At 39.2% G+C, this 27,983-nt stretch overlaps 1 pseudogene; it reads left to right on the plus strand.

Moving 5' to 3' along the window:
* LOC127671116 (vomeronasal type-2 receptor 116-like) overlaps positions 1-27,983 on the plus strand; it is a 42,467-nt pseudogene that overhangs the window by 10,472 nt on the left and 4,012 nt on the right.

The following is a 27,983-nucleotide window of genomic DNA, read 5'->3' on the forward strand; positions in this document are numbered from 1 at the left end:
GTCTTTGTGTGGTTTAGCATAAATGAGGCTTTACAAAGCATAAATGAGGCTTTGTAAAATGTATTGGGTAGTGTTCCTTCTGTTTTTGTTTTGTGAAAGAGTTTGAGATTATTGGTATTAGGACATCTTTTTTTAAATTTTTTTATTCGATATAATTTATTTACATTTCAAGTGATTTCCCCTTTCCTATCCCCCCCACTCCCCGAAAGTCTCGTAAGCCCCCTTCTCTTCACCTGTCCTCCCACCCACCCCTTCCCACTTCCCCGTTCTGGTTTTGGCAAATACTATTTCACTGACTCTTTCCAGAACAAGGGGCCACTCCTCCTTTCTTCTTGTACCTCATTTGATGTGTGGATTATGTTTTGGGTATTCCAGTTTTCTAGATTAATAACCACTTATTAGTGATTGCATACCATGATTCACCTTTTGAGTCACCTTTTATATAATGGATTAAGTTGATGGATTTCCATGTATTGAAACATCTCTGCAACCCTGAGATGAAACACAATTGATCATGGTGACTAATCATTTTGATGTGTTTTGGATTCATTTTGCTAGAATTCTATTGAATATTTTTACAGCACTTAGTATGATGTTCTCTAGCTCCATCCATTTGCCTAAGAATTTCATGAATTCATTGTTTCTAATGGCTGAATAGTACTCCATTGTGTAGATATACCACATTTTTTGCATCCACTCTTCTGTTGAGGGATACCTGGGTTCTTTCCAGCATGTGGCAATTATAAATAGGGCTGCTATGAACATAGTAGAGCATGTATCCTTATTACATGGTGGGGAATTCTCTGGGGATATGCCCAGGAGTGGTATAGCAGGATCTTCTGGAAGTGAGGTGCCCAGTTTTCAGAGGAACCGCCAGACTGCTTTCCAGAGTGGTTGTACCAATTTGCAACCCCACCAGCAGTGGAGGAGTGTTCCTCTTTCTCCACACCCTCTCCAACACCTGCTGTCTCCTGAATTTTTAATCTTAGCCATTCTGACTGGTGTAAGATGAAATCTTAAGGTTGTTTTGATTTACATTTCCGTAATGACTAATGAAGTTGAGCATTTTTAAGATGCTTCTCCGCCATCCGAAGTTCTTCAGGTGAGAATTCTTTGTTTAACTCTGTACCCCATTTTTTAATAAGGTTGTTCGGTTTTCTGGAGTCTAACTTCTTGAGTTCTTTATATATATTGGATATTAGCCCTCTATCTGATGTAGGATTGGTGAAGATCTTTTCCCAATTTGTTGGTTGCCGATTTGTCCATTTGATGGTGTCCTTTGCCTTACAGAAACTTTGGTATTAGGAAATCTTTAATTCTGATAGAAATCTACCCTCAAATCTTCTGGCCCTGTGATTTTTTTTAATTTTTTTTTTATTTTTCTCTCTTTTTTTTTATTGAGTATCTTCTTCATTTACATTGCCAATGGTAAACCTTTCCCAATTTACCCCCTCCCGAAGGCCCCCTTCCAAAAGATTCCCTACACCTCCTCCCACCCCCTGCCTCCATGTATATGCCCCTCTACCGGACACAGTCCCAACTTCCCCCCAACATTTCCCCTGTTCGTTTCCCTTTGTTGCGGCCTCTATTGAGCCTTTACATGACCAAAGACAACTCCTGTCACTGATGCCTAACAAGGCCTTCCTCTGACACATTTTTGGCTAGAACCATGTGTACCCCTTTGTTGAGAGTTCAGTCCCTGGGAGTCTTGGGGTGTCTGCGTGTCCGAAGTCATTGTTCTTTCCAGGGGACTATATACTCCTTCAGTCCTCCGGACCACCCTCCATATCCTCCGTGGGGACCACAAGCTCAGTCCAATAGTTGGTTGCTAGTTTCTGCCTCTATTTATAAGGCTCTGGCAGGGCCCCTCTGGAGACAGCCATGGCATGCTCCTTTTGGTACATGCTTCTTGTCATATTATCAGGGTTTGGTGACTGTTTATAGGATGAATCTCCACGTAGGGCAGTCACTGTGTGGCCTTTACTTCAGACTCTGCTCCACACATTACCTCCCTTATTGCTCCTGAGAGTATTATGGATACAGAAACTGTGGTATATATACACAATGGAATACTATTCAGCTATTAAAAACAATGACTTCATGAAATTTTTAGGCAAATGGATGGAACTGGAAAGTGTCATCCAGAGTGAGGTAACCGAGTCACAAATGAATGCACATGGTATGCACTCACTAATAAGCAGATGCTAGTCCAAAAGCTCAAAATAAACAATTTACAATTCACCCATAACAGGAAGCTCAAGAAGAAGGAGGACTTAAGTGAGGGTGCTATGGTTCCTCTGAGAAAGGGGCTTCCAGTTTTGTTGAGTACAGGCTATGGTATTAGGACCTGATAATTTCTTTAAATTTCCTCCATCTCTGTTGCTATGTCTCCCTTTTCATCTATGACATTGTTAATTTGGATACTGTCTCTGTGTTGTCTAAATAGTTTGGCTAAGTCTTTCCACTATCCTGTTGATAAAGAAACATCAACTGCTTTTGCTGATTCTTTATATAGTTCTTTTTGTTTCTACTTGGTTGATTTCATCCTCGAGTTTGATTATTTCCAGCTGTCTACTCCTCTTTGGTGTATTTACTTATTTCTGTAAGCGAGCTTTCAGGTGTGCTGTTAAACTGCTAGTGTATGCTCCCTCCAGCTACTTTTTGGAGGCACTCAGAGCTATGAGTTTTCCTCTTAGCACTGCTTTCACTGTGCCCCATAAGTTTGGGTATGTTGTGTCTTTCATTTTCATTGAATTCTAAAAGTCTTTCATTTGCTTCTTTATTTCTTCCCTGACCAAGTTACCATTGAGGAGATAGATGTTCACCTTCCATGTGTACATGGTCTTCCCATTTTTGTAGTTATCGAAGATCAGCCTCATTCTGTGGTGGCCTGGTAGAATACATGGGATTAACTCAAAATTCTTGGATCTGTTGATGTTTATTTTGTGTCCAAATTATATGGTAGATTTTTGAGAAGGTACCATGGTGAGAAGAAGGTTTATTATTTTGCTTTAGGGTTAAATCATCTCTAGTTATCAGTTAAATCCATTTGTTTCATAACTTCTGTTAGTTTCACTGTGTCTCTCTCTTTAGTTTCTGTATCCATGATCTGACCATTGATTAGATTGAAGTATTAAAGTGCCCCACTATTATTGTGAGATTCACTGTGTGCTTTGAGCTTTAATAAAATTTCTATTATGAATGTGGGTGCCCTTGCATTTGTAGCACAGATGTTCAGAATTGAGAGCTTTCCTTGGCAGATTTTTCATCTGATGAGTATGAAGTGTCCTTCCTTATCTTTTTTGAAATCTTTTGGTTGTAAGTAGATTTTATACAGTATTGGAATCGCTACTCCAGCTTCTTTCCTGAGACCATTTGCTTTGAAAATTGTTTTCCAGCCCTTTACCCTGAAGTAGTTTCTGTTTATGTCTGTGAGGTACGCTTCCTGTATGCAGCAAAATGCTGTATCCTGTTCACATATCCATTCTGTTAGTCTATATCTTTTTATTGGGGAATTGAGTCTATTGATATTAAGAGATGTTAGGAAATAGTGATTGTTGTTTCCTGTTATTTTTGTTGATAGAGATGAAATTATGTTCTTTTCTTTTGGGTATCTTCTTTGGGGTTCCTTGAAAGAAGATTACTTTCTTCTGTTTCTAGGGTGTAGTTTCCCTCCTCCTCTTGGAATTTTCCATCTGTTACCTTTTGCAGGGCTGAATTTGTAGAAAGATAGTAGCCTGGGCTGGCATTTGTCTTCTCTTAGGGTTTGTATGATATCTGCTGAGGATCTTCTAGCTCTCATAGTTTCTGTTGAGAAGTCTTGTGTAATCCTGATAGGTCTGCCTTTATATGTTACCTAACCTTTTAAACTTACTGCTTTTAATATTCTTTATTTGTTTTGTGCATTTTGTGATTTGTCTATTATGTAATGGGAGGAATTTGTGTTCTGGTTCAGTCTGTTTGGAGTTCTGTAGGCTTATGGGCATCTCTTTCTTGAGGTTATGGAAGTTTTCTTCTATAATTTTATTGAAGATATTTAATCGCTCTCTCTGTCGGGAATCTTTGTTCTATTCTATACCTATTATCCTTAGGTTTAGTCTTCTCATTATGTCTTGGATTCACAGGATGTTTTGAGTTAGGAACTTTTCTTCATTTTGTGGTTTCTTTGATTGTTGTGTCAATATTTTCTATGGTGTCTTCTTCATCTTAGATTCTCTGTTCTATTTTTTGTATTCTCTTAGTGACGCTTGCATCTATGAGTCCTGATCTCTTTCCTAGTTTTTCTATCTTCAGTGTTGTCTCCCTTTGTTTCCTTTGTTGTTTCTATTTCCATTTTTAATCATGGATGGTTTTGTTCAGTTCCTTAACCTATTTGGTTGTGTTTTCCTGTAATTCTTTAAGGCATTTTCATGTTTCCTCTTTAACACATTCTACCTGTTTTCCTGTATTCTCCTGTATTTCTTTAAGGGGGTTATTTATGTCCTTACAGTCCTCTATCATTATCATGAGATTTGATTTTAAATGAGAGCCTTGATTTTCTGGCATATAGAAAGTAGATGTTTGGCATATCCAGGGCTTGCTGTGGTGGGAGATCTGGGTTCTGCTGATGACAAGTAGCCTTGGTTTCTGTTGTTTGTGTTCTTGCCCTTGGCTCTTGCCATCTAGTTATCTCTGGTGTTAGTTGGTATTCCTGTCCCTGATTGTGGCTTGTCCCTTCTGCAAGTCTGGGTATCAGCACTCCTTCGATATCAGTTCTTTCTGGAAGGAGTTCTCTCTGTGGCCCAGGGTCAACTCTGGGCACAGACAGAAACCCAAGGGATCCTATCTCACACTTCTCATTGGTTCCTGTGATCTGAGGGCTCTAGTCAGGTCACTCAGAGCAGATTGTTAGTCTTATCTGTGCTCAGAGGTTTGTCATCACTACTTGGAGACTAACTCTCTATTGGCAGTATTTTGGAATAGAGAGCTGGTGCACAGGTTCAGCTCTGGGATGGAAACCAGAAGTGAAACTAGATGTTGTTTTTGGGCAGGGAAAATATCCTGTCAATGTTGCAGCTTCAGAGCTTACGTGGGCTTCCATGAGTGCTCATCAGTGGGGAAAAGCAGAAATCTCCGAATCACTTGAGGCTAGACGTTCATATGTTATTCTGACCTTCAGACCTGACTGTCCTCTTTAGCAGTGAAGTTCTACTATGTTGACTCCTTTCTTTCTCCTGTATTTTAGAATCATTTAGTGGAGAGCATCTAACTTAGCCAAAACGTCAAGAAACGATAACTTAGATACTTTTTAACAATATTTGTGACTTCACAGTGAAATTTTTCTACTTTTTCATTTTATTTGAGATAGGATTAATGTATATCCAGGGTTGTCTGGAAGCAAGATATAGACAGACTCATTTGGAATTTACAGATAGGCCTGCTTCTGCATGTTTAATAAGGTTGTATGTAGTAGACTCATGCACCCACCAGTGGTATAGATAATGACAGATGCTTTTCAATATTTTAAGGCATAGGAGTTTTAGGTGGGCAGATTACCAGAAAGCTTTGAAACTCTCCACTGAAATACCTGCTACTATGTCCTGGATGTGGTCAACTCTACTTCTTTGCTCAACTTCAGGTCCATCCAGAAACCACAGTGTCCTGCTAGCAAGACTCCCACCTTTGATTTCTGCTTTGAAATATCCCTATATCTCCTGGAAGTTTTGCTATTCACTTTCTTTCCAGCTATTGGTAGTCAGATATATCTTACATCCAAAAGGAAAGTGAGGAAGGATGTATGGTCACAAAATATCAGGCCAGTGATGGTCTGCAGAAATAGCAAAACCAAGAAGTGACAACTAAGCTAGCACTTTACTCCCTGAAGGATTAGAATTCAGCAATCCAATAATAGTGACAAAACATCACACAATGAGCCCCAGCATAGAAACTTACCACCAATCTTGATCCTCTTCCTGGTTTTCTTTCTTTCTTTCTTTCTTTCTTTCTTTCTTTCTTTCTTTCTTTCTTTCTTTCTTTCTTTCTTTCTTTCTTTCTTTTTTTTTTTTTTGTTTTTTTGGATTTGTTTTTTTTTTTTTTTTTTTTTTTTTTTTTTTTTTTTTTTTTGAGACAGGGTTTCTCTGTTCCCTGAGACAGAGTTCCCTGGCTTTCCTGGAACTCACCCTGTAGACCAGGCTGGCCTTGAACTCAGAAATCCGCCTGCCTCTGCCTCCCAGAGTGATGGGATTACTGGCGTGTGCCACCACCACCCAGTTTTCTTAAGGAAATGAATCTGGGATAGTATAGAAAGTAGACAAAACCAGAAACCTAGTAAGCTTGAATATATCTGAGACCCTGGCACCCTGGTACCCAGGCACCCACCAGATATTGTAGGCAGCTGCTAACAACCTACTACATTCCTGAATTGGATATTTGCCATATTTTCCACATAAGGACATAAGACATGTGATCACATACCACAAAACATAGTTTTCCATGCAAATGAGGTACCTAGTGGCTCTGAGGGTTTACACACTATGATTCGCTTTCTAGCTATTCCATCTTGCAAAAGGTATTTCATCTCTGGCCCACACAGAGAACGTTGCATCCATCTATTTTCCAGGGTAAACCAAAAATGAACAGTTTGTTCAAAAGCCAAATCTTGCCACAGATAGACTGGAAGCACAAAGCTAGCCCTATCATAACAGTAAATCACACGAATCTGGTGACTTCATGAAAAATAAACTATTTTACATAGTTTGGCATACTGGAAGATAAGAAGAGTGGATAATTTGTGAAGAAATATATTTTATTCTACGATGGAATTATGTTATATTTCCACATCTGGAAGTCAGAGAAAGCAAACTCCCTTGGATATATAATTAACAAGTTTTGCTCTTCAGTATATCATTTGAAATGAAGAATTTGTTGAAGGACTGTGTGTTCTAAGCAAACACAAGCTTTCAGAATATAAAAGCCATTGTTCTAAAGTTATAGGTATAATAGTTATAAGTTCCCAATATGAATGCTGTGATACTTCTAAGCAGGATGAATATACAAAACTACCAACTTGTTTTGGCAATGTTATTTGCCATCAATGAAATCAACTTGAACCCTCATGTTTTACCAAACACGTCTCTGGGACTTGAGATATATAATCTCCCAGATGCTGAAAGGAACATTCTGAAGAGTGTATTCTATTGGCTCACAGGTTTGAGCATATTTATCCCTAATTACAATTGTAGAAAAAAGTGGAAATCGGCTGCTACACTTACTGGAATATCATCGAAATCATCTGAAATCATTGGGACATTGTTGGGTCTTTACAAATTTCCTCAGGTAAGTGCACATGATGTGAGTGGTGGGAAGCCAGCTATTTTTTCCCTCAGAATTAGCTGTTTGCAAAATGAAAAGGAGAGATTTTGATTAATTGGCATTAAAGAGCAAATACAAAGAGAAGTACGGACACAGTCTGTTATTTTTTACTTTGATGTAGAGTAAGGAGGGGGGAACAGTACACAAGGCAATTTAAAACTTTAATACTTTTCAATAATTTTTCTGGAAACACTCAGGAGATGAGATGTGACATTAAGAACTATTGAGCAGAGTATCAACTTTATAACTTAAACCGGGTTTTTAAGACTAAGACTATTTACATGGCATTTATTGTTCTACTTTTTAAAATACTGATTTCCTTTCAGCTTACTGTTGGGCCTTTTGATCATGCAAAGATTGACACAAATCAGTTTACATCTCTGTACCAGGTAGCCCCCAAAGACACAGCTCTGTTCTGTGGTATTGCCTCTTTGATGCTTCATTTCAGCTGGACCTGGGTGGGACTGCTCATCACAGATGACGACAAAGGTTCTCAGTTTGCATCAGATTTTAGAATGGAGATGGAAAAGAACAAAGCCTGCATAGCTTTTGTGGAAACAGTATCGTTTGTGGGAGAATCAATATATCATTCGCTAACCTATGATCAGATGCGTACTCTAGAGTCATCAGCAGATGTGATTGTAATTTATGGACCCATTAATTTACTATTAACTGTAATAGTAAATATCCATAGAAAGTACACAATGAATAAAATCTGGGTTATGAATAAAAACTGGATTAGCCCAAGTATTCATCCATATACAGTGTTACATTTATCCCATGGGGCTCTCACTTTTTCACTCCATCATGGGGAGATTGTTGGTTTCACAAAATTTATGTGGGAAGCCAATCCTGTTAAGTACCCAGAAGATACTTTTCTTCTTATCTTGTGGATGATTTTTTTCAATTGCTCAAGATTGCCTTCTGTACCTAAAATCATCGAAAAATGTCTGTCCAATGCATCTTTGGGATTGTTGCCAAGGAGTCTTTTTGAAATGGTCATGACTGAAGAGAGGTACAATGTGTACAATGCTGTGTATGCAGTGGCCCACAGTCTCCATGAGAAGAATCTTGATCAAATACAAGTTCAACCACAGGCAAAAAATGATAGAACTCTGTTATCCCCCTGGCAGGTAATGTGCCTTTCTTTGTATTTTAAATTCACCAACATGACACAGTTGCTTTAAAAGCTCTCAAACTAGTAAAGCTATATTATTTTTCCATTCAATAACCTATAAGACATAGTGCATATTTCAGTGCTTAGATATCAATATAGTTCAATGTCTATGTAAATGATGAATGGCCTGTAGAAGATTCTGTTCAACACACTAATTTTTCTTTTTGTAGAAATAGCCAAGATAGCTGGGCATGGTGGCACATGCCTGTAATCCCAGCACTTGGGAGGCAGAAGTAGGCAGATTTCTGAGTTCGAGGCCAGCCTTGTGTACAGAGTGAGTTCCAGGACAGCTAGGACTACACAGAGAAACCCTGTCTTGAAAAAGAACCCAAAACCCCCAAGCAAACAAAATAAGAAGTAGCAGAGATATTTGTCTTGATAATTTCTCAGTAAAAAAACCAAGATTTTCATTAATGTGCCGATCCCTGAAGAATCTTCATGTCTTAGAGTTGGGAATACCCAGGGGATGCTCCACCATCTCAGAGAAGTTGATGGGGGTTGGGTGGTGAGATGGATTAGTCTAAAAAGAGGAACTGCAATCAGGATGGAACTGAATAATTACATTGAAAAGCATACAAAAACTATAAAAAAGGAAATGTAGATCCAAATTCTAGAGTAGATTTAGAAAGTAGAATGGGAATTGCCAAGAAAAGGTGATTAGAGGGTAAAGGCAATGAAAATGTTGTTTAGAGGATACCACACTTTAGATAAGTAAGAATAATTTGTTGTTTCACAGCATGACATATAGTTAGTTGTGATGGGTAGTCATAGTTGTCAATGTGACTGCATCTGCAATCCAAATCCAAGTGCCAAGCTGCTGGGTCTCCTGGAGTTACCCTGGTTAAGCTGTCTTGAGAGGCATGTGTCAGGCGACTTTGGGGCTTTAGGCCATTGGATCTAGGGAAATTTTGTGTGTCTTTGTATTCATAGGAACAATAAGCACTCTCTAAGTCAGTGAAGCATACAGGACAACTGTGTACCTCTGGGTTTCAGAGAAGTCAACATACATATAAATCATGGCTACCAATTCATGTTAGGCTATGCTTTCTAGTTTGAAAACTGCCATTGTATTCTATGTTGCTAAGTTTATAAAACATTTGATTGTTTGAAATGCATGTTCCCATTCTAGCAAATAAACCAGAACAAAAAGAAAAAAGGAAAAAAAATCCAGGTTTTCAAGTTCATTTTACACAAAATATATACAAACTCCTGTATGCCATTAGAATAAGTATGTACTCTAAATCAGCCAACTCCTGATTATCCACCAAACTCAAATAACCTCATCTTAAGCATTGAGGCTGTGAAAATGTCAGGAAATATAAGGATATACCTAGTTTTTCAAAGAAGTTGAGATCTGTTCACTCCATAGTCCTTGAACATTTGGTAGTACTTGGAAGAGTAATAAGATCATTTCTTTAAACCATGGCAAAGTAATAGGCTCTTTTGTAGCATTTTATAGATTCTTGGAATTATATTGTATTCTATTAGATAATAGTGATAGAAATGAAGTAGTTTCAATCTTTTGAAAAGGGATAAAAAGTTGTGACTTGTTTGCTGTATTATCTTTGATCATTTGGCTCTTCTTGGCCTGGCATATTCTATGCAAACTGATATTTAAGAAAAAAATTATATTTATTTTCTCCTAAGCTTTCTTTTGTTGTGTTCAATCCCATAGATAATTAATTAAAACAGTGTTAACATCATACATTATTGTCAGGAAATAACTCCTTATTCATAATTAAATTATAAATCCATAACTTCAACTTCATCATAAGATTTCTCATATCTTTTAGCTTCACCCTTTTCTGAAGAATATTCAATTCAAAAACTCTGTTGGTGACCCTGTGGTTCTGGACTGGAAAAGGAAGGCTGATCCAGAGTATGATATTAACAACGTTTGGAACTTTCCATCAGGTCTTTCACTATTGGTGAAAGTGGGTGCATTTGTTCCTAGTGCTTCCAAGGGGGAACAGCTGATGATATCTGAATACATGATTAACTGGCCCATAGGATTTATAGAGGTATGATTCTAAGTAAATCTTATATGCTTCTTGATGTAGTAAATCTTGGTTGTTAATAATTACCCCATCAATACACTCATAACTATTATTATTAAGAGTTTTACTGATCACTCATTCTTGTGGAAGTGTTTTAAATATTTTTAAATTATCTAATCATTTTGACCTTTAAAGAAAGGTTATCAATTACTACTTTCTGACATTATTGTAACAAAAGAGAAATCAGGCGTTTTTCATTAACTTCTAGAGTCCAAGGTAAATTTTTTTCAAAATAACATAAATTGAACTTCCCTGAGAAGAGGAATCTTAGTATAGATAGTATTTCTGAACTTCTTTCATCAAGGAAAACCTGTCAAGTATTATCATAAAACATGGTGTATGTATGGGGGATCATTAATATGGGAGATATTTCCCTAATTTATTAAAAAATGGGATTAGAAAGAAATTAGTGAAAAAACACCCTTACCAATAATAATCACAAATAATGTAAACTATTTTGGTGTAACTCTGAACAAGGAAATCAACGACATGTATGAAAACAAATTCAAGTCCTTGGAGAAATAAATTGAAGAAGATGTGAGAAGATGGAAACCTCTTTCATCCTCATGGATGAATTTGATTAACCTAGTGAACATTGGAAATTTAGAGTGTTCCATAAATTTTACAAATTTCATAAAGGAATTTACAGATACAGTGTAATTCCTATGAAAATGCTCACACAATTATTTACAGACCTTCAAAGAGCAATTCTCAACTTCATATGGAAAAACAAAAACCAAGGATAGATAAATGAACCTGAACAGTAAAAGAACTTCTGGAGAAATCACCATCCTTGCCCTCAAAATGTAATACTGAGCAATGGTATAAAACCTTTATGGTTTCCTATAAAATGAAAGTAGTTGATTGCTGGAATGAAATCAGTTCCCTGAAGTACATTTATGGACACTTGATTTTTGACAGAAGCCGAACCTTACAATGGAAAAAAGAAAGCATCTTCAACAAATGATGTCTCTCCTACTGAATATATGCTTGTAGAAGAATGCAAATAGATCAATATTTATCACTCTGAAGACACCCAAGACCAAGTGCATCAAAAACATTAACATAATACCAAGATACACAGAGTCTAATAGAAGAGAAAGTGGGAAATAGATTTGAAACCATTGGCAGAGAAGACAATTTCCTGGATGGATCATGAAACCATTGATAACTGAACCTGAAATGCTTCCATAAGGCAAAGGACATTATCAATAGGACAAAGTGGCAGCTGATAGACTGTGAAAAGATCTTCATTAATATTACATTCAGTGGAAGTCTAATATTCTAAATAATAAGTAATTCAAGAAATTAGATTCCTTAATTTGAAAAGCTAATAACAAAATTTTTAAAATGTGGTAAAGAACTAAATAGAGAATTCCCAAAGGAGGAGCCTTGAATGTCTTAGAAGCAGTTAAAGAAATGTTCAACAACCATAGTCATCAGGGAAATGCAAGTGAAAATGACCCTGAGAAATCATCTTACACCAATCAAAATGGCTAAGAGAAAAAGAAATGCTCAAGAGATAGCATATGGTAGTAAGGATATAGAGAAAGGGCAGCACTCCTCCGTTTCTGGTGGGATTGCACACTTGTACAATCACACAGGAAATCAATCGGGCATTTTCTCAGAAAACTGGAAATAGTACTACTCATAGACGTGTATATATACTGCTCCTGGGCATATAACCAAAACTTCTCTACCATATCAGAAAGACACTTGCTCTCCTATCTTTATAGCATCCTTATCCATAATAGCCAGAAACTGGAAAAAACCCAGATAGGCCTCAATGGAAAAATAGATTCAGAAAATGTGGTTCATTCACATAGTGGTCCACTATTCAGCTATTAAAACACTCGGTCATTATAAATTTTCAAGGAAAATGGATGGAACTAGAAAACATCCTCCCCAATGAGGTAACCCAGACCCAAAATGCATGCACAGTGTTTGCACACACTTGAGAGGACATTAGTCATAAAGTACATGATAACCCTGATTCAATCCACAGACCCAATGAAGCTAAACAAAGCAGGATACTGAAGCGAGGATACTTGAATCTCTCTTAGAAGTGGTTTGAAACTGTCATAATGGGTAGAGTGAGGGAGGAACTGGATGTGAGAGGGAAGGTAGTAGGGAATGGTGGTCTCAGTATCAGGTGTTGGGAGAGTTAGAAGAATGAAAGGCAATCTGTAGCTGCCAGCAGTGGAGGGTTTGGGGGAATCACAAGAAGTGTCAGAAACATGGCTTTAGGAAGGGTACCAGTAGAAAATTCAGGTGACCATAGCTGAGAAAAATAGCAGTGGAGATATGGAACATGAAGAGGACAAACAACTCCTATAGCCATGCTGGTCCTGCCTTGGGGGGATAAGGACAACAACACAGACACAAAAAATTTGACCCCAAATCTGTCCTATTTAAAAGAAATGCAAGGATGGAAGAGAGATTGATAGAATGGCCAACCAATAATTGGCCCAATTTAAGATCCATCCTGGGGCAATACTCAATCCCTGAAACAGTTAATGATATTTTGTTATGCTTGCAGAAATAGACCTAGCACAAGTGTCCTCCAAGATGCTTCACCCAACATTAGACAGACACAGATGAAGAGATCCACAGCCTAACACTGGACAGAGCTAAGGGTCTCTTATGGAAGGATTGAGGCCCAGAATAGTTTAGGAACTGCACAGGAAGACCAAGAGTCTAGGAACCTCAAACCTTGGGGGCTCTGACAAAATAATCCACCAATCAAAGGCCATACATGAGATAGACATAGTCTCAACACCCTCAAAATATGTAGAGGATGTGCAGCTCAAACTCCATGTTTGTTCCAAATAGCTGAAGTGGGGGCTGTCCTTAAGCTATCTGTGGGACTCACTCCACTACTTAGCTGCCTTCCTTGGCCAGAGTGGGAGAGTATGAAGCTAATCCTGGAGAGACATGATGTGGCAGAGTGGCAGTAAATCCAGGGGGCCCACACCCTCTCAGCAGAGCAGGGCAGGGGGAGGACTGTTAGGGTGTGGACCAGGAGAGGAAGCATCCTGTATGTAAACTGAATACAACAATTAGTGAAAAAATTACCTCACAATGACACATAAAATGGAGTGGTGACAGGTGGTCCTTAGTTGTTTAAGAATCATAGGTGAGAAACCCATGATTAGCAGGACAGTAAACAGAAATACTGCACGTTCTCCATTTCTATTAATTTTCCAGTTTCCTGCTTTAACTCCTGTCCTTATTTCCATTGATGAGAAACATGTCTGTCCTCAGTTTGCTTTTGGTATGCTGTTTGAGAACAATAGAAACCACAACTAAGACAACTAGATAGGCAGTCACAATCAGGTTTCAGGGGGCCTTTGCTTTTAAGCCTTTTGCAGACACACAACAAACTGAGAGGATGTCCTTTAACTTTTAAGTCCCATCTTGGAAAAATGGCAACAAAACCAATGCGAGGAAAGTAGGATGGTCTTCAGAACATCACAGTTGGAGGGTGAAGTTCATCATGGCAGGGAATCAGGACAGCAGTGATGTGAGGAAACTGGGCAGATTCTGTCCACATTCAGGAGGAGGAAAGCGATGGCTGTTGCTGGCCAAACTTCATTTCCACTTTTCATTCAATAGCCAAGTGGGGTAAAACAGCATGTTTGTACAATTTTAAATATAAATTTTAATTAATACACCTTTTATTATAAAATATATACTTGGGCATTGATTAAGAGCTAAGCATTTTGTATCTTGTATTAAATATTTTTCAGACTCCTCGGTCTGTCTGCAGTCAGAGCTGCAGCCCTGGATTCAGGAAAGTTGTCCTGGAGGGAAGGCCTACCTGTTGCTTTGACTGCAGTCCTTGCCCAGACAATGAGATTTCCAATGAGACAGGTGAAGGACAAGTCTCTCAGAGGGTTTTACATCCTCCCTACAGTGCACTGACAAAACTAAGTCATGAAAAAAATTAGAGAAGAGAACTATATGGCAATTACATTACTTCAGAGTCGCAACTAAATCTTTAAGTCTATGCTCTTTCTTTAAATTTTTTATTGTTTATTTGTTTACATTTCAAATATTATCTCCCTTCCTGTTTTGCCCTCGGCAAACACCCAATCCTATCCCTCTTGCTTCTATGATGATGCCACCCCGACCCACACAACACCTTCCTACTTCAGAGCCCTAGCATTCTCCACCACTGCGTCATCCACCCTCCACAGGACTAAAGGGCTCCCCTCCCACTGATGCCAGATAAGCTAATCTTCTGGTGCATATGCAGCTGTACCCATGGGTCCCTCCATGTGTTCTGGTTGGTTGATACTGTTCTTCCTATGGAGTTGCAACCCCTTCAGCTCCTGCAGGCCTTCGTCTAACTCCTCCATTGGGATTCTTGTGCTCAGTCCAATGATTGGCTGTGAGCATCCCCATCTGTATTTCTCAGACTCTGTCAGTAGACATCTGTATCTGGCTCCTCTGAGCAAGCACTTTTATTGTTATTAGTTATATTCTTTATTTACATTTCAAATGTCGTCCTCATTCCTGATTTCCCCCCGAAAATCCCCTAACTCATCCCCCTCCCCCTGCTCACCATTCCACGGACTCTCACTTCCCTGTCTTGGGGTTCCCCTATACTGGGGCATCTAGCTTTCTCAGGACCAAGGGCCTCTCCTCCCTTTGATGTCCAACAAGGCCATCCTCTGCTTCATATGTATCTGGAGCCATGGGTCCCTCCATGTGTACTCTATGGTTGATGGTTTAGTCCCTGGGAGCTCTGGGGGAGCTGGGTGGTTCATATTGTTGTTCTTCCTATGGCGCTGCAACCCCTTCAGCTCCTTGGGTCTCTTCTCTAGTTCGTCCATTGTGCTCAGTTCAATGGTTGGCTGAGAGCATCCACCTCTGTATTTGTCAATCACTGGAAGAGCCTCCCAGGTGACAGCTATATCAAGCTCCTATCAGCAAGCACTTGTTGGCATCCACAATAGTCTCCAGGTTTTGTAACTGTATATGAGATGGATCCCTAGGTGGAGCAGTCTCTGGTTTATCTCTCCCTCAGTCTCTGATCTACACTTTGTCTCTGTATCTCCTCCTGTGGGTATTTAGTTCCCCCTACTAAGAAGGACTAGAGTATCCATAATTTGTTCTTCTATCCTCTTGAGCTTCATTTAGTCTGTGAATTGTATGCTGACACTCTTTTCTCCTCATCCTCTGCTTTGTCAACCAATTTTCTCCCTCTAGCTCCCATTATTATTTTCTTCCATCTTCTAAGTAGGACTGAAGGATCCACAATTTGGTCTTCTTTCAGCTTGATCTTCATTGTTTGTCCATTGTATGGTGGGTATTACAAGCCTTTTGCCTAATAGCCACATCACTATGAGAGAGTAGTACATATGTTTCATGTTCTTTTGCTGCTCAACATTTTCAGTGAGGATGGTATTTTCTACTTCCATCCATTTGAATGCAAAACTCAAAGTTGCCATTTCTAATAGTTAAATAGCACTCCATTGCTTATTTGCATGATAATATTGTATCCATTCTTTCATTGATGGGCATCTGGGTTGTTTCAAGTTCTGGCTATTATAAAAAAGGCTGATATGATCATATTGGAGAGTCTTTTGGATATATGCCCAGGAGTGGTGGAACTGGATCCTCAGGTAGTACTATTTACAATTTTCTGAGAAACTATCACACTGATTTCAAGAGTGGTTTTACCAGCTTCCATTCCCACCAGCAATAGTAGAGTTTGCCTCTTTCTCCACATCCTTACCAGCATTTGCTGTCACCTGAGAGTTTGATTTTAGTTATTCTAAAGGGTGTGTGGTGGAATCTGAGGGTCATTTTGATTTACATTTCCCTGATGACTAAGAATGTTGAACAATTCACTAGGAGCTTCTAAGCCACTTGAAATTCCTTGTTTGGAAAGTCTTTTATTAGCTCTGTATTCCATTTTTAATAGCATTACCTGGTTCTCTGGAGTCTTTATGCTAATGTCTTTGATCCACTTCACTTGCAGTTTTGTTCAGGGTGATAGATATACATCTATTTTCATTTTTCTACATCAGACATCCCATTAGCTCACCACTATTATTTAGATGCTTTCTTTTTTCCCTATTATATGATTTTGGGTTTTTGTCAGAAATTTAAGTGTCTGTAGGCATGTGGCTTTGAGGATTGATTCCATTGATCAATATGTTTGTTCCTAGACTAGTATCATGCAGATTTTATTATTATTACTTAAGGTCAAGGATGGGGTTGCCTCCAAAAGTTCTGTTATAGTTCAGGATTCCCTTAGTGATGCTGGGATTTTGTTTTTCCATATAAAGTTAAGATTAATATTTCAAGGTCTGTAAAGAATTGTAATTTTGATGGGAATTGGATTGAATACGTAGATTACTTTTGGTTTGGTAATCATTTACATTATGTTAATTTCAATTTCAAGGGCATGAGTGATCTTTGGATATTCTGATATCTTTTTCAATGTTTTCTTCAGTGATTTCAAGATAATTTCTTATAGGTTTTCAGTTGCATGGCTAGAATTATATGAAGATATTTATATTATTTGTAAATATTGTAAAGTAATCTGTTTCCCTAATTTCTTTCTCAGCTCATTTATCATTTGTGTAAAGAAAGAGTATGGCATTTTTAATGTTAATTTTGTATTCAGCCACTTTTTTCTGATTTTTAATATTTCTTTAATTAATATTTCTTTTTTCTTTTTTATTAATTTTATTAATTTTATTCGATACATTTTTTATTTACATTTCAAATGATTTCCCCTTTTCTGGTCCCCTACTCCCCGAGTGTTCATCAGTTGTATGTGTTCTCTGGTAGAAATTTTTGGAATTATTTATGTTTATTATCATATCATCTGTCAAAAGCAATACTTTGACTTCTTTCTTTCCAATTTGTAGCCACTTGATCTGTTTTAGTTCTCTGACTGTTCCAGCTAGAACTTCAACCTCTGTATTGAATAGATTAGTGAGAGTGGGCAACATTGTCTTGTCCCTGATCTTAGTGGAATTACCTAAGTTTCTGTCCATTTAATTTGATATTAGCTACTGGCTTTCTGTATGTTGTTTGTGTAAAATTTGGATCTTTGACATATATCCCTGATTTTTCAAATACTTTAAAAATGAATTGATGTCACATTTTCTTTCTTTTAATTAATTTTTTACACTCCATATTTTATTCACCCCCATCTACTCACCAACTGTTCAACATCTCATACTTCCTTCACACCCCCTGTCTCCACATGGAGGTCCAGACCCCCAACCTGCCTGACCTCTAAACTCCCTGAGGTCTCCAGTCTCTTGATGGTTAGGTGCATCATCTCATAACACTGACCCATCAGTCCTCTACTGTATGTGTGCTGGGAGCTGGTATATGCTGCCTGTTTGGTGGTCCAGTGATCGAAAGATCACATAAGTCCAGATTAATTGAGACTGCTGGTCCTCCTACACGATCGCTCTTCTCCTCAGCTTCTTTCAACCTTCACTATTTCAACAACAGGGGTCAGCTGCTTCTGTCTATTGGTTGGGTACAAATATCTGCATCTGACACTTTCTGCTGCTTTTTGGGATTTCCAGTGCTCTGTCAAACTAGGAGGTTCCTTTCTGTGAATGAATTGGTATCACATTTTCATAATGTTTCCTTCAGCATTTAATGAGATGATCAATATGTTTTTTTTTTCTTCAGTTTTTTTATATGGTGAATCGGGCAGAAGGATTTTCATGTATTGAACCATCTTTGGATCTCAGGGATGAATCCTACTGAGTTATGGTTTATGACATTTTTGATGTGTTCTTGGAATTGGTTTGTGAGTTTTGATTTTTATAGATTGTTTTTAGTATTTCTGCATCAATATGCATAAGTGAAATAGGTCTGAAATTATTTTTGTTTGTTGAGTCTGTGAAATTTGTGTATCAGTTTGACCGTGGACTCATAGAATGAGTTTGGCAGTGCTCCTGTTTCTATTTGGTGGAGTAATCCGTGAAGCATTGGTTTTAGCTCTCCTTTAAAAGTCTGGGAGAATTCTGAAATAAAACAACCTGGACCTGGGTATTTTTTTTATTTGATATATTTTTTATTTACATTTCAAATGATTTCCCCTTTTCTGTTCCCCCACTAACCAAAAGTCCCATAAGCCCTCTTCCCTCCCCCTGTTCTCCCATACACCCCTTCCCACTTCCCTGTTCTGGTTTTGCCCTATACTTCTACACTGAGTCTTTCCAGAACTAGGGGCCTCTTCTTCATTCTTCTTGCACATCATTTGATGTGTGGATTATGTTTTGGGTATTCCAATTTTCTAGGGTATTTTTAATCAAGAGACATTTCATGACTGCTTCTCTTTTTTTTTTAGGGTTTTAGAGATATTTATATAGGATACCTGATCTTGATTTAACTTTAGTAAGTGTGGAATTTGTTTAGAAATTCAGCCAGTTCATTAAGCTTTTCCAGTTTTGTGGAGTATAAGCTTTGAAGTAAGCTAACACTTTTTTTTTCTTGTCTGTGTTTTTGCCTCCCTTTTCATTTCTGATTTTATTTATTTATATATAGTTATTTATGTTTCTTCAGATATTTTCTTTACTTACATTTCAAATGTTATCCCCTTTCCTCGTTTCCCCTCTGAAAACGCCCTATTCCATCGCCCCTCCCCCAGCTCACCAACCTACACACTCATGCTTCCTTGTCCTGGCATTCCCCTATACTGAGGCATCGAATCTTCTCAGGACCAAGGGACTCTCCTCCCTTTGATGTCCAACAAGGCCATCCTCTGCTACATATGAAGTGGGAACCATGGGTTCCTCCATGTGTACTCTTTGGTTGGTGGTTTAGTCCCTGGGAGCTCTGGGGGGGGGTTCTGGTTGGTTCATATTGTTGTTGCTTCTATGGGACTACAAGTTCCTTCAGCTCCTTGGGTCCTTTCTCTAGGTCCTCCATTGGGGACCTTATGATCAGTTCAGTGGTTTTCTGAGATCATCCACCTCTGCACTTGTCTGCTACTGGCAGAGCCTCTCAAGAGACAGCTATTTTGGGCTACTGTCAGCAAGTGCTTGTTGGCATCCACAGTAGTGATTGGGTTTGGTGACTATATATGGGATTGATCTCTCTGTGGGGCAGTCTCTGGATGGTCTTTCATTCAGGCTCTGCTCACACTTGGTCTCTTTATCTCCTCCCATGGGCATTTTGTGCCCCCTTCTAAGAAGGACCAAAGTATTCATACTTTGGTGTTCCTTCTTCTTGAGCTTTGTTTGGTCTGGGAATTGTATCTTAGGTATTCTGAGCTTCTAGGCTAATATCCACTTATCAGTGAGCACATACCATGTGTGTTCTTTTGTGATTGGGTTATCTCACTTTGGATGATATCTTCTGCTTCCATTCATTTCCCTAAGAATTTCAAAATTAATAAATTCATTGTTTTTAATAGCTGAATAGTGTATTCTATTGTGTAAATGTACCACATTTTCTGTATCCATCCCAGTGTTGAGGAACATGTAGGTTCTTCCCAGCTTCTGGCTGCTATGAACATAGTGTAGCATGTGTCCTTATTACATGTGGGAGAATTATCTGGGTATATGCCCAGCAGTGGTAGAGCTGGGTCATCAAGTAATACTATGTCCAAATTTCTGAGGAAACACCAAATTGACTTCAGAGTGGTTGTACCAGCTTGCATTCCCACCAGCAGTAGAGGGGAGGGGTGTTCCTCTTTCTCCACATCCTTGCCAGCACCTGCTGTCACTTGAGTTTTTGATCTTAGCCATTATGACTGGGGTGAGGCGGAAATTCAATGTTGTTTTGATTTGCATTTCCATGATGACTAAGGATGTTGAACATTTCTTTAGGTGTTTCTCAGTAAGAGAAAGAAATTACAAAAATAACATACTTCACAGTAATCACCAACAATATAAAGTATCTTGGTGTGACTCTAACGAAACAAGTCAAAGACTGTATGACAAGCTCTTCAAGTCACTGAAGAAAGAAATTGAAGAAGACCTCAGAAGATGGAAAGATCTCCCATGCTTGTGGATTGGCAGGATTAATATAGTAAAAATGACCATCTTGCCAAAAGCAATATACAGATTAAATGCCGTCCACATCCAAATTCAACTCAATTTTTCAGAGTTAGAAAGAGCAATTCTCAAATTTATCTGGCATAACAAAAAACCTAGGATAGTAAAAACAATTCTCAAAAATAAAAGAACTTCTGTGGGAATCCAGCATCCTGGACCTCAAACTATACTACAGAGCAACAGTGTTTAAAAAGTGAATGGTAAACTGGTACAGTGACAGGCTGGTAGATCAGTGCAATGGAATTGAAGACCCAGAAATGAAACAACACACCTATGGTCACTTGATGTTTGACAAAGTAGCTAAAACCATCCAGTGAGAAAAAGATAGCCTTTTCATCAAATGGTTATGGTTTAACTGGTGGTCAGCATGCAGAAGAATGCAAATTGATCCATTATTATGTCCTTGTACAAAGCTCAAGTTCAATTGGATCAAGGACCTCCACATAAAACCAGATCCACTGAAACTAATAGAAGAGTAAGTGGGGAAGAACCTCGAGCACATGGACACAGGGAAACATTTCCTGAACAGAGCACCAATGACTTATGCTCTAAGATAAAGAATTGACAAATGGGACCTCACAAAACTACAAAGTTTCTGTAAGACAACGGACACTGTCAATAGAACAAACACAATGGCAACCAACAAATTGAGAAAAAATCTTTACCAACCGGATATCCGGTAGAGGGCTAATAGCCAATATACACAAAGAATTTAAGAAGTTAGATTCCAGAGAACAAAAGAAACCTATTAACAATGGGGTACAGAGCTAAACAAGGAATTCTCAAGTGTGGGTTTTATTTATTTTGATACGATTGCTATGTAGTTAATATGATGATGTTTTCTCTATCTTATTGATTTTCTCGATGAACTAGTTCTTGTCTTCATTGATTAATTTTATTCCTTTTGCTCTAACTGATTGATTTCAGCCCTGATTTGATTATTTCCTCTTCTTGCCTCCTCTTCCTTGTGTTTCCTTTTTCTAGAGCTCTCACATTTATGTTTAAATTACTCTTTTGAGAATTTTCAAATTAAATTCTTTATAAAGACACTCACTGCAATGATCCTTCCTCTTAGCACTATTTTTACTGTTTCCCAAAAATTTTGGTTTGCTGTGCTTTGTTTTTATTGAAATCTAAAAATTTCTTTATTTCTCCCCTAATCCAGAGATCACTGAGTAATGAGTTCTTCAGTTTTCATGAGTGTTTAAGTTTCATGGTATTTCTGTTGTTGAAGTCCAAATTTCCTCCAAGGTTCTCTCATAACAGAAAAGATGATGTTTCAATTTTCTTGTATCCATGAAGGATGCTTTGTGACTGATTATCTGGTAAATATTGGGGGGACGAATCCATTAGGTGCTGAGAAGACTGTATATTCTTTTGTGTTTGTGTGAAATATTCTCTAGATGCCTTTTAAGTTCATTTGATTCATAATGTCTGTAAGTTTTGTTATTTCTCTGTTTAGTTTCTGACTAAATAACATGTCAATTGGTGAAAACACGGTGTTGAAATTAACCACTAGTAATGTTCAGAGTTTGACATGTGGTTCAAGCTTTATCAATGTTTCGTTTACAAATGTTCATGCCTTTGAACTGGAGGCATGCATGTTGAGAATTGAAATATCGTCTTAGTAGATTTTTCCTTTGCTGAGTATGAATTATCCATTCCCATCTCCTTTTATTAATTTTAGTTGGAAGTTTATTTTAATAAGTATAAGTCTGGAAAGACTCAGTGAAACAGTATAACGGGGAAGTGGGAAGGTGTGGGTGGGAGGATAGGGGAAGAGAAGGGGGCTTACGGGACTTTCGGGGAGTGGGGGGGCAAGAAAAGGGGAAATCATTTGAAATGTAAATAAATTATATCCAATAAAAAAAATTAGAATTAAAAAAAAAAGAAAGGGACCAGCAGCAGTTGGCAATCTATAAGGGGGAAAAACTCAATTAAGAGCCAGAGAAAAACCTCCACGGTGTTTCTTTACAATTAGAATCCACAGCTGTTGGAAATGGGCAAATGTGGAGCTCTGATTCAGACAGAAGCAAATTCTCAACTGCAATAGAAGGCTTCATTTAGCAGGCTGAAGAGCACAGACCAGCTTAATTGAACAAGAGAGAGTGATCGCCTCCCCAGCAGCTAGGCATAATCAAACAACACCAAGTAACATAATTCCTGGGATGGTGAGAAATTAGCCCTGAGCTGCAAAGACTGACCGGCAGATACAAACACCTCAGAACCAGAAGAGACAGGAGGTCACTTGGTCCCAGCCACAGCCCCTGTGGGAATCTGCTTTGAATCAGTGCTTTCATAATCATGGACTGCAATGAAGCTAGTGACAGCTTTTTAACATCAATGGCATACACACCATTTATATATAAGTGCACACAGCTAAAACGTTAATTTTAAGACTTGATAATGGGCTCTGACCCACACTACTGTAGAGTATCCAGATCAAATAACCAACCAGGTTCTTGTTCTAACAGACTCAGGAGACAAGGCTTGGGTGGGGATACGTGACATTCCAGACACAGGAGGGTAAGAAACAGGAAAAGTCCTTCAAGACAAGACGTGCCTGGGGTGAATCAATGCCCCTCTTGATATGCAGCCGACAGTTCTATAGAGGACAGCTACACAGAGGGTAGCTATAATATTAGTGCTGGGAGAATCAACATGGGAACAGTGCCCCTACCCAAACTGGCTTACATCACCTTTCAGACTCCAGACCGAGTGCTTCACATTCTAGCACCACTAAAGCTCATGGGGTTTGAAGCCCTGGTCTGAATCCCAGCACCACCTCTTATGAGTTGTGTTATGTGGGGCAGGTTAGTTCAAATTTCTTATCCATAGAAAAGGGATCATTCAAAGTACCTGCTTCATTGAGTTGTGCTAGGATTAAATGTGAGTGAAGGAAACTGGAGCGAGTAAAACATAAATTTAAATTAATAGCCAAAGAAAGGCCAATATCGTCAACATGCCTCATGAAAATAAATCTCCTATCCAAGGCTGCCTGGGCAGAAGCCACCTGTGAACCCTGGTTTAGCTGACTTTCAAACTCACTTGCTCTGTTATTTCACTGTGGTACTCTAACCATAGCAGGACGAAGATATCTGAATCTTCCACTCTGCAAAAGGAGGAAACCAGGAGGGTGACAGACAAGTGTCCCCTCTCTGACCCTAGCTGCCCTCTCAGCATGTACTCACACACATCCTGATAAGTTTTCCAGTTCAGGTCAAGGGTACAAGGAGCTTCCTTGGGCAGTGCTAACTATGGGGTTACATGATATGGGTGCAGGAGCCCTTGGCTAGGCACTGCGGGTAGCCTCATGAGATTGAGAAGTCTTCCAGCTTTCAAGAGGAATTCAAGGGGAATCTTTGTCAACAGACCCAACGCCAAGGTTCAAGTCTCATTGAGAATTAATAGCGAACTACTGTGTTGAGCTGAAAGTCATCTCCAATACGACATTTTAATCAAATGGTTCTCTAAAGATGAACTTGATCGACTCTGGGAAGGCCTCTACCATGAACCCGACAGAATCAGAGACAGAAAATTAATTACATGCTCAGTTTACCTCTCCAGGTTAGTAGAGACGAGTCCATCTGCTGCTAAGACATGCTGAAGGTAAGCAGGGATCGCCACCACACATATCTTCTCAAATGGCCCTCTCAATATCTCTGTAAGGTGAACAAGATCATCAGCCCCATTGTATGGATTAGAAAACTGAGGCCTAGGGGATGATGGTAACCAGAATCGAGAAACTGCCTGGATGGAATGAAGACGCAGGAGGGATGGCGCTGAAGGGCACGGCTCTCAGCCTTGGTCTTAGAAGCTTCTTATTGCAGAGGGTCCAGACTATTGCGGAGGCCCCCAGCTGCTTAGTGCTGAGAGTAAGGGAGTCTGTGTGCTCAGTCACAGACAGGACATCCACATCAGCCTCCCCTCTTCCTCTCCTGATGCCCGGGGAGCATGGCAGACGAGTAACTCTCAAGAAAGACGGTAAGAAGCAGAGACAGGAGGAATGCTGGGAGATGCTGTTTTCCGGACAGGACGCACTGCTGCACATGAACCCACAGCAGCTGTGACCATCTATACAAGACCCACGTTAAGATCCCGCCCATCGAAAATTCTAACATGGGTGGGAAATAGGTTGCTAAGGCCCCACTGAGGCACTGCTGGAAGTTGTGGCTTCTAGAGGAGGGAGACTCTCCCCTCTCTGGAGGTGTGGCCTCTAGTGGACTGCCAATGGATAACCTTATACCCATGCACATATGACGAACACCAACTGGACACGGAAATGAAGGACACAACGTTGGAAGGGGAGAATGTTGGGAGGGATGATGGTGGGGGAGAGAGGGTGTATCCATATGATCAAGATTCACTGAATCATGTATAAAAGTTTCAAATGGATCCTGGAGAGGATGTGGAGAAAGAGGAACATTCCTCTACTGCTGGTGGGATTACAAACTGTTACAACCAATCTGGAAATCAGTCTGGAGGATCCTCAGAAAATTGGACATAGTACTACCTGAGGACCCAGCTATACCACTCCTGGGCATATGCCCAGAAGATGCTCCAACATGTGATAAGGACACATGCTCCACTATGTTCATAGCAGCCTTATTTATAATAGCCAGAAGCTGGAAAGAACCCAGATGTCCCTCAACCAAGGAATGGATACAGAAAATGTGTACATTTACACAATGGAATACTACTCAGCTTTAAAAACAATGACTTCATGAAATTCTTAGGCAAATGGATGGAATTAGAAACTATCATCCTGAGTGAGGTAGCCCAGTCACAAAAGAACACACATGGAATGCAGTCACTGATAAGTGGATTTTAGCCCAAAAGCTCAGAATAGCTAAGATACAATTTACAGACCATATGAAGCTCAAGAAGAAGAAAGACCAAAGTGTGGATATTTCAGTCCTGCATAGAAGGGGGAACAAAATACTCACAGGAGGGAATATAGAAACAAAGTGTGGAGCAGCGACTGAAGGAAAGGCCATCCGTAGACTGCTCCACCTGAGGATCCATCTCTTATGCAGTCGCCAAAACTGCATGCTATTGTGGATGCAGGGAAATGCTTGCTGACGGGAGCCTGATATAGTTGTCCCCTGAGAGGCTCTGCCAAAGCCTGACAAGTGCAGAGGAGGATGCTTGCAGCCAACCATTGGACTGAACATGGGATCACAGATGGAAAATTTGGAGAAGGGACTGAAAGAGATGAGGGGGTTTGCAGCCCCATCGATGGAGCAACAGGGTCAACAGCCAGACGCCTTGGAGTTCCTGGGGACTGCACCACCAACCAAAGAATACATACGGAGGGACCCAGGGCTCTGGCAGCATATGTGGCAGAGGATGGCCTTGTTGGACATCAGTGGGAGGAGCGGCCCTTGGGCTTGAGGTGGTTGGATGCTCCAGTGTGTAGGGAATGAAAGGACAGGAAGGTGGAATGGGTGGGTGGGGGAGCGTTATTATAGAGGGAGGAGTATGAGGGATGAGACAGGGAGTTTCCAAAGAGAAAACTGGAAAGGGGAAAACATTTGAAATGTAAATAGAGAAAATATCCAATAAAAAATTCTAATAATAAAAAGTTTCAAATGGTAAAAAAAAAAAAAATGATTATTTCAGCTTACTTCTAGGGTTTTTGTCCTGGAAATTTTTTTCAGAACTTACTCTAAGGTAATGTCTATTGGTATTGCTGAGATGTCTGTTTTATACAGCAAAATGAAAGCATCTTAGTCAGGGTTTCTATTCCTGCACAAACATCATGACCACGAAGGAAGTTGGGGAGGAAAGGGTTTATTCAGCTTACACATCCACACTGCTGTTCATCACTAAAGGAAGTAAGGACTGGAACTCAAGCAGGTCAGGAAGCAGGAGCTGATGCAGAGGCCATGGAGGGATGTTACTTTTGGGCTAGCACCCCTGGCTTTCTCGGCCTGCTTTCTTATGGAAAGCAAGACTACCAGCCCAGGGATGGCAGCACTGACAAGGGGCCCTTCCCTGTAATCACTAATTGAGAAAATGCCCCTCAGCTAGATCTCATGGAGCCATTTTCTCAAATGAAGCACCTGTCTCTGTGGTAAGTCCAACATGTTTCAGGTTGACACACAAAACCAGACAGTACAGATAGTTCCTGTTTTTGTACTTGTTCTGTTAGTCTGTGTCATTTATTGAGAAATTGAATCCATAGATGGTGAGAAATATCAATGGTCAGTGTTTGTTTATCCCTATTATTTGATGTTGGTGTTGTGTGTATATGGGTTTGTGTATGTTTAAATTGATTTTCCTTATATGGAATTACCTATATCTTGTGTTTCCTTCAAATTAGCTATCATCTTTCTGTTGGAGTTTTCCTTCTAGCACTTTGTTGTAGGAATGGATTTTTGGATAGATATTGTTTAAATCCAGACTTGTCTTGAATTATGGTTGTTTACTCCATCTATTGTGATTGACAGTTTTGCTGGCTATAGGACTCCAGGTTGGCATGCGTGATTTTTTCATATGTTTTAAGATATCTGTCCAGGCCCTTCAGTTTTTAGAGAATGTATTGAAAAGGCACAATTCTAACAGGTCTGCCATGGAATGATACCTGGTCTTTTCCCTCAGTGCTTAGTCTTTCTTAGTCCTCTACATTCTGCATTTTAATTATTTTGTTGAGAGAGGACTTTTCTGGCCCACTCTATTTTGTGTTTCACAAGCATCTTTTATGTTTATAGGTATTTCTCTCTTTACATTGTGATTTTTTCTAATATAATTTTGTTGAAAATACTTTCTCACCCTGGGATCTAGGACTCTTTACCTTCTACTATTCTGATCATTCTAAGGTTCCTTGTTTTCTTTGTATTCCAGATTTCTTGGCTGTTTTGTTTCTGGGATATTTTAGCGTTAACATTTTCTTTTACTGATGTGCCAGTTTCTATTTTTGTATGCCTGAGATTCTCTCCTACATCCTTTTATCTTATAGGTGATACTTGCATTTGTTGTTCTGTAAGCTTCTTTAGGGTTTCCATCTGCTGTTTACCCTCAGTTTGGATTTTCATTCTGGCTTCTATTTCCACTTTCATTTCCTGAACAACTTTACTTACTTCCCTGGTTAACTGTAGTTTCTGCTATTACTTTAAGAGATTTATTTGTTTCCTCTGTAAAGTCCTATATTTGTCTGATTGTGTTTTCCTTTTCTTTTTTAAGCATTTTATTCTTTCCTCTTTAATGGCCTCTATCATCTTCATAAGACTGGATTTAAGGGCACCGTGGTTCAGTTGTGTTAAAATTTGCAGGGCTTGCTGTTGTAGAGTAAGTTTGCCCTGTTGGTGTCATAATATTATTGGATTTTGTGTTTGAGTTCGTTTCATGCCT

Source organism: Apodemus sylvaticus, chromosome 20, assembly GCF_947179515.1.
Source record: "Apodemus sylvaticus chromosome 20, mApoSyl1.1, whole genome shotgun sequence".
Classification (NCBI taxonomy): domain Eukaryota; kingdom Metazoa; phylum Chordata; class Mammalia; order Rodentia; family Muridae; genus Apodemus; species Apodemus sylvaticus.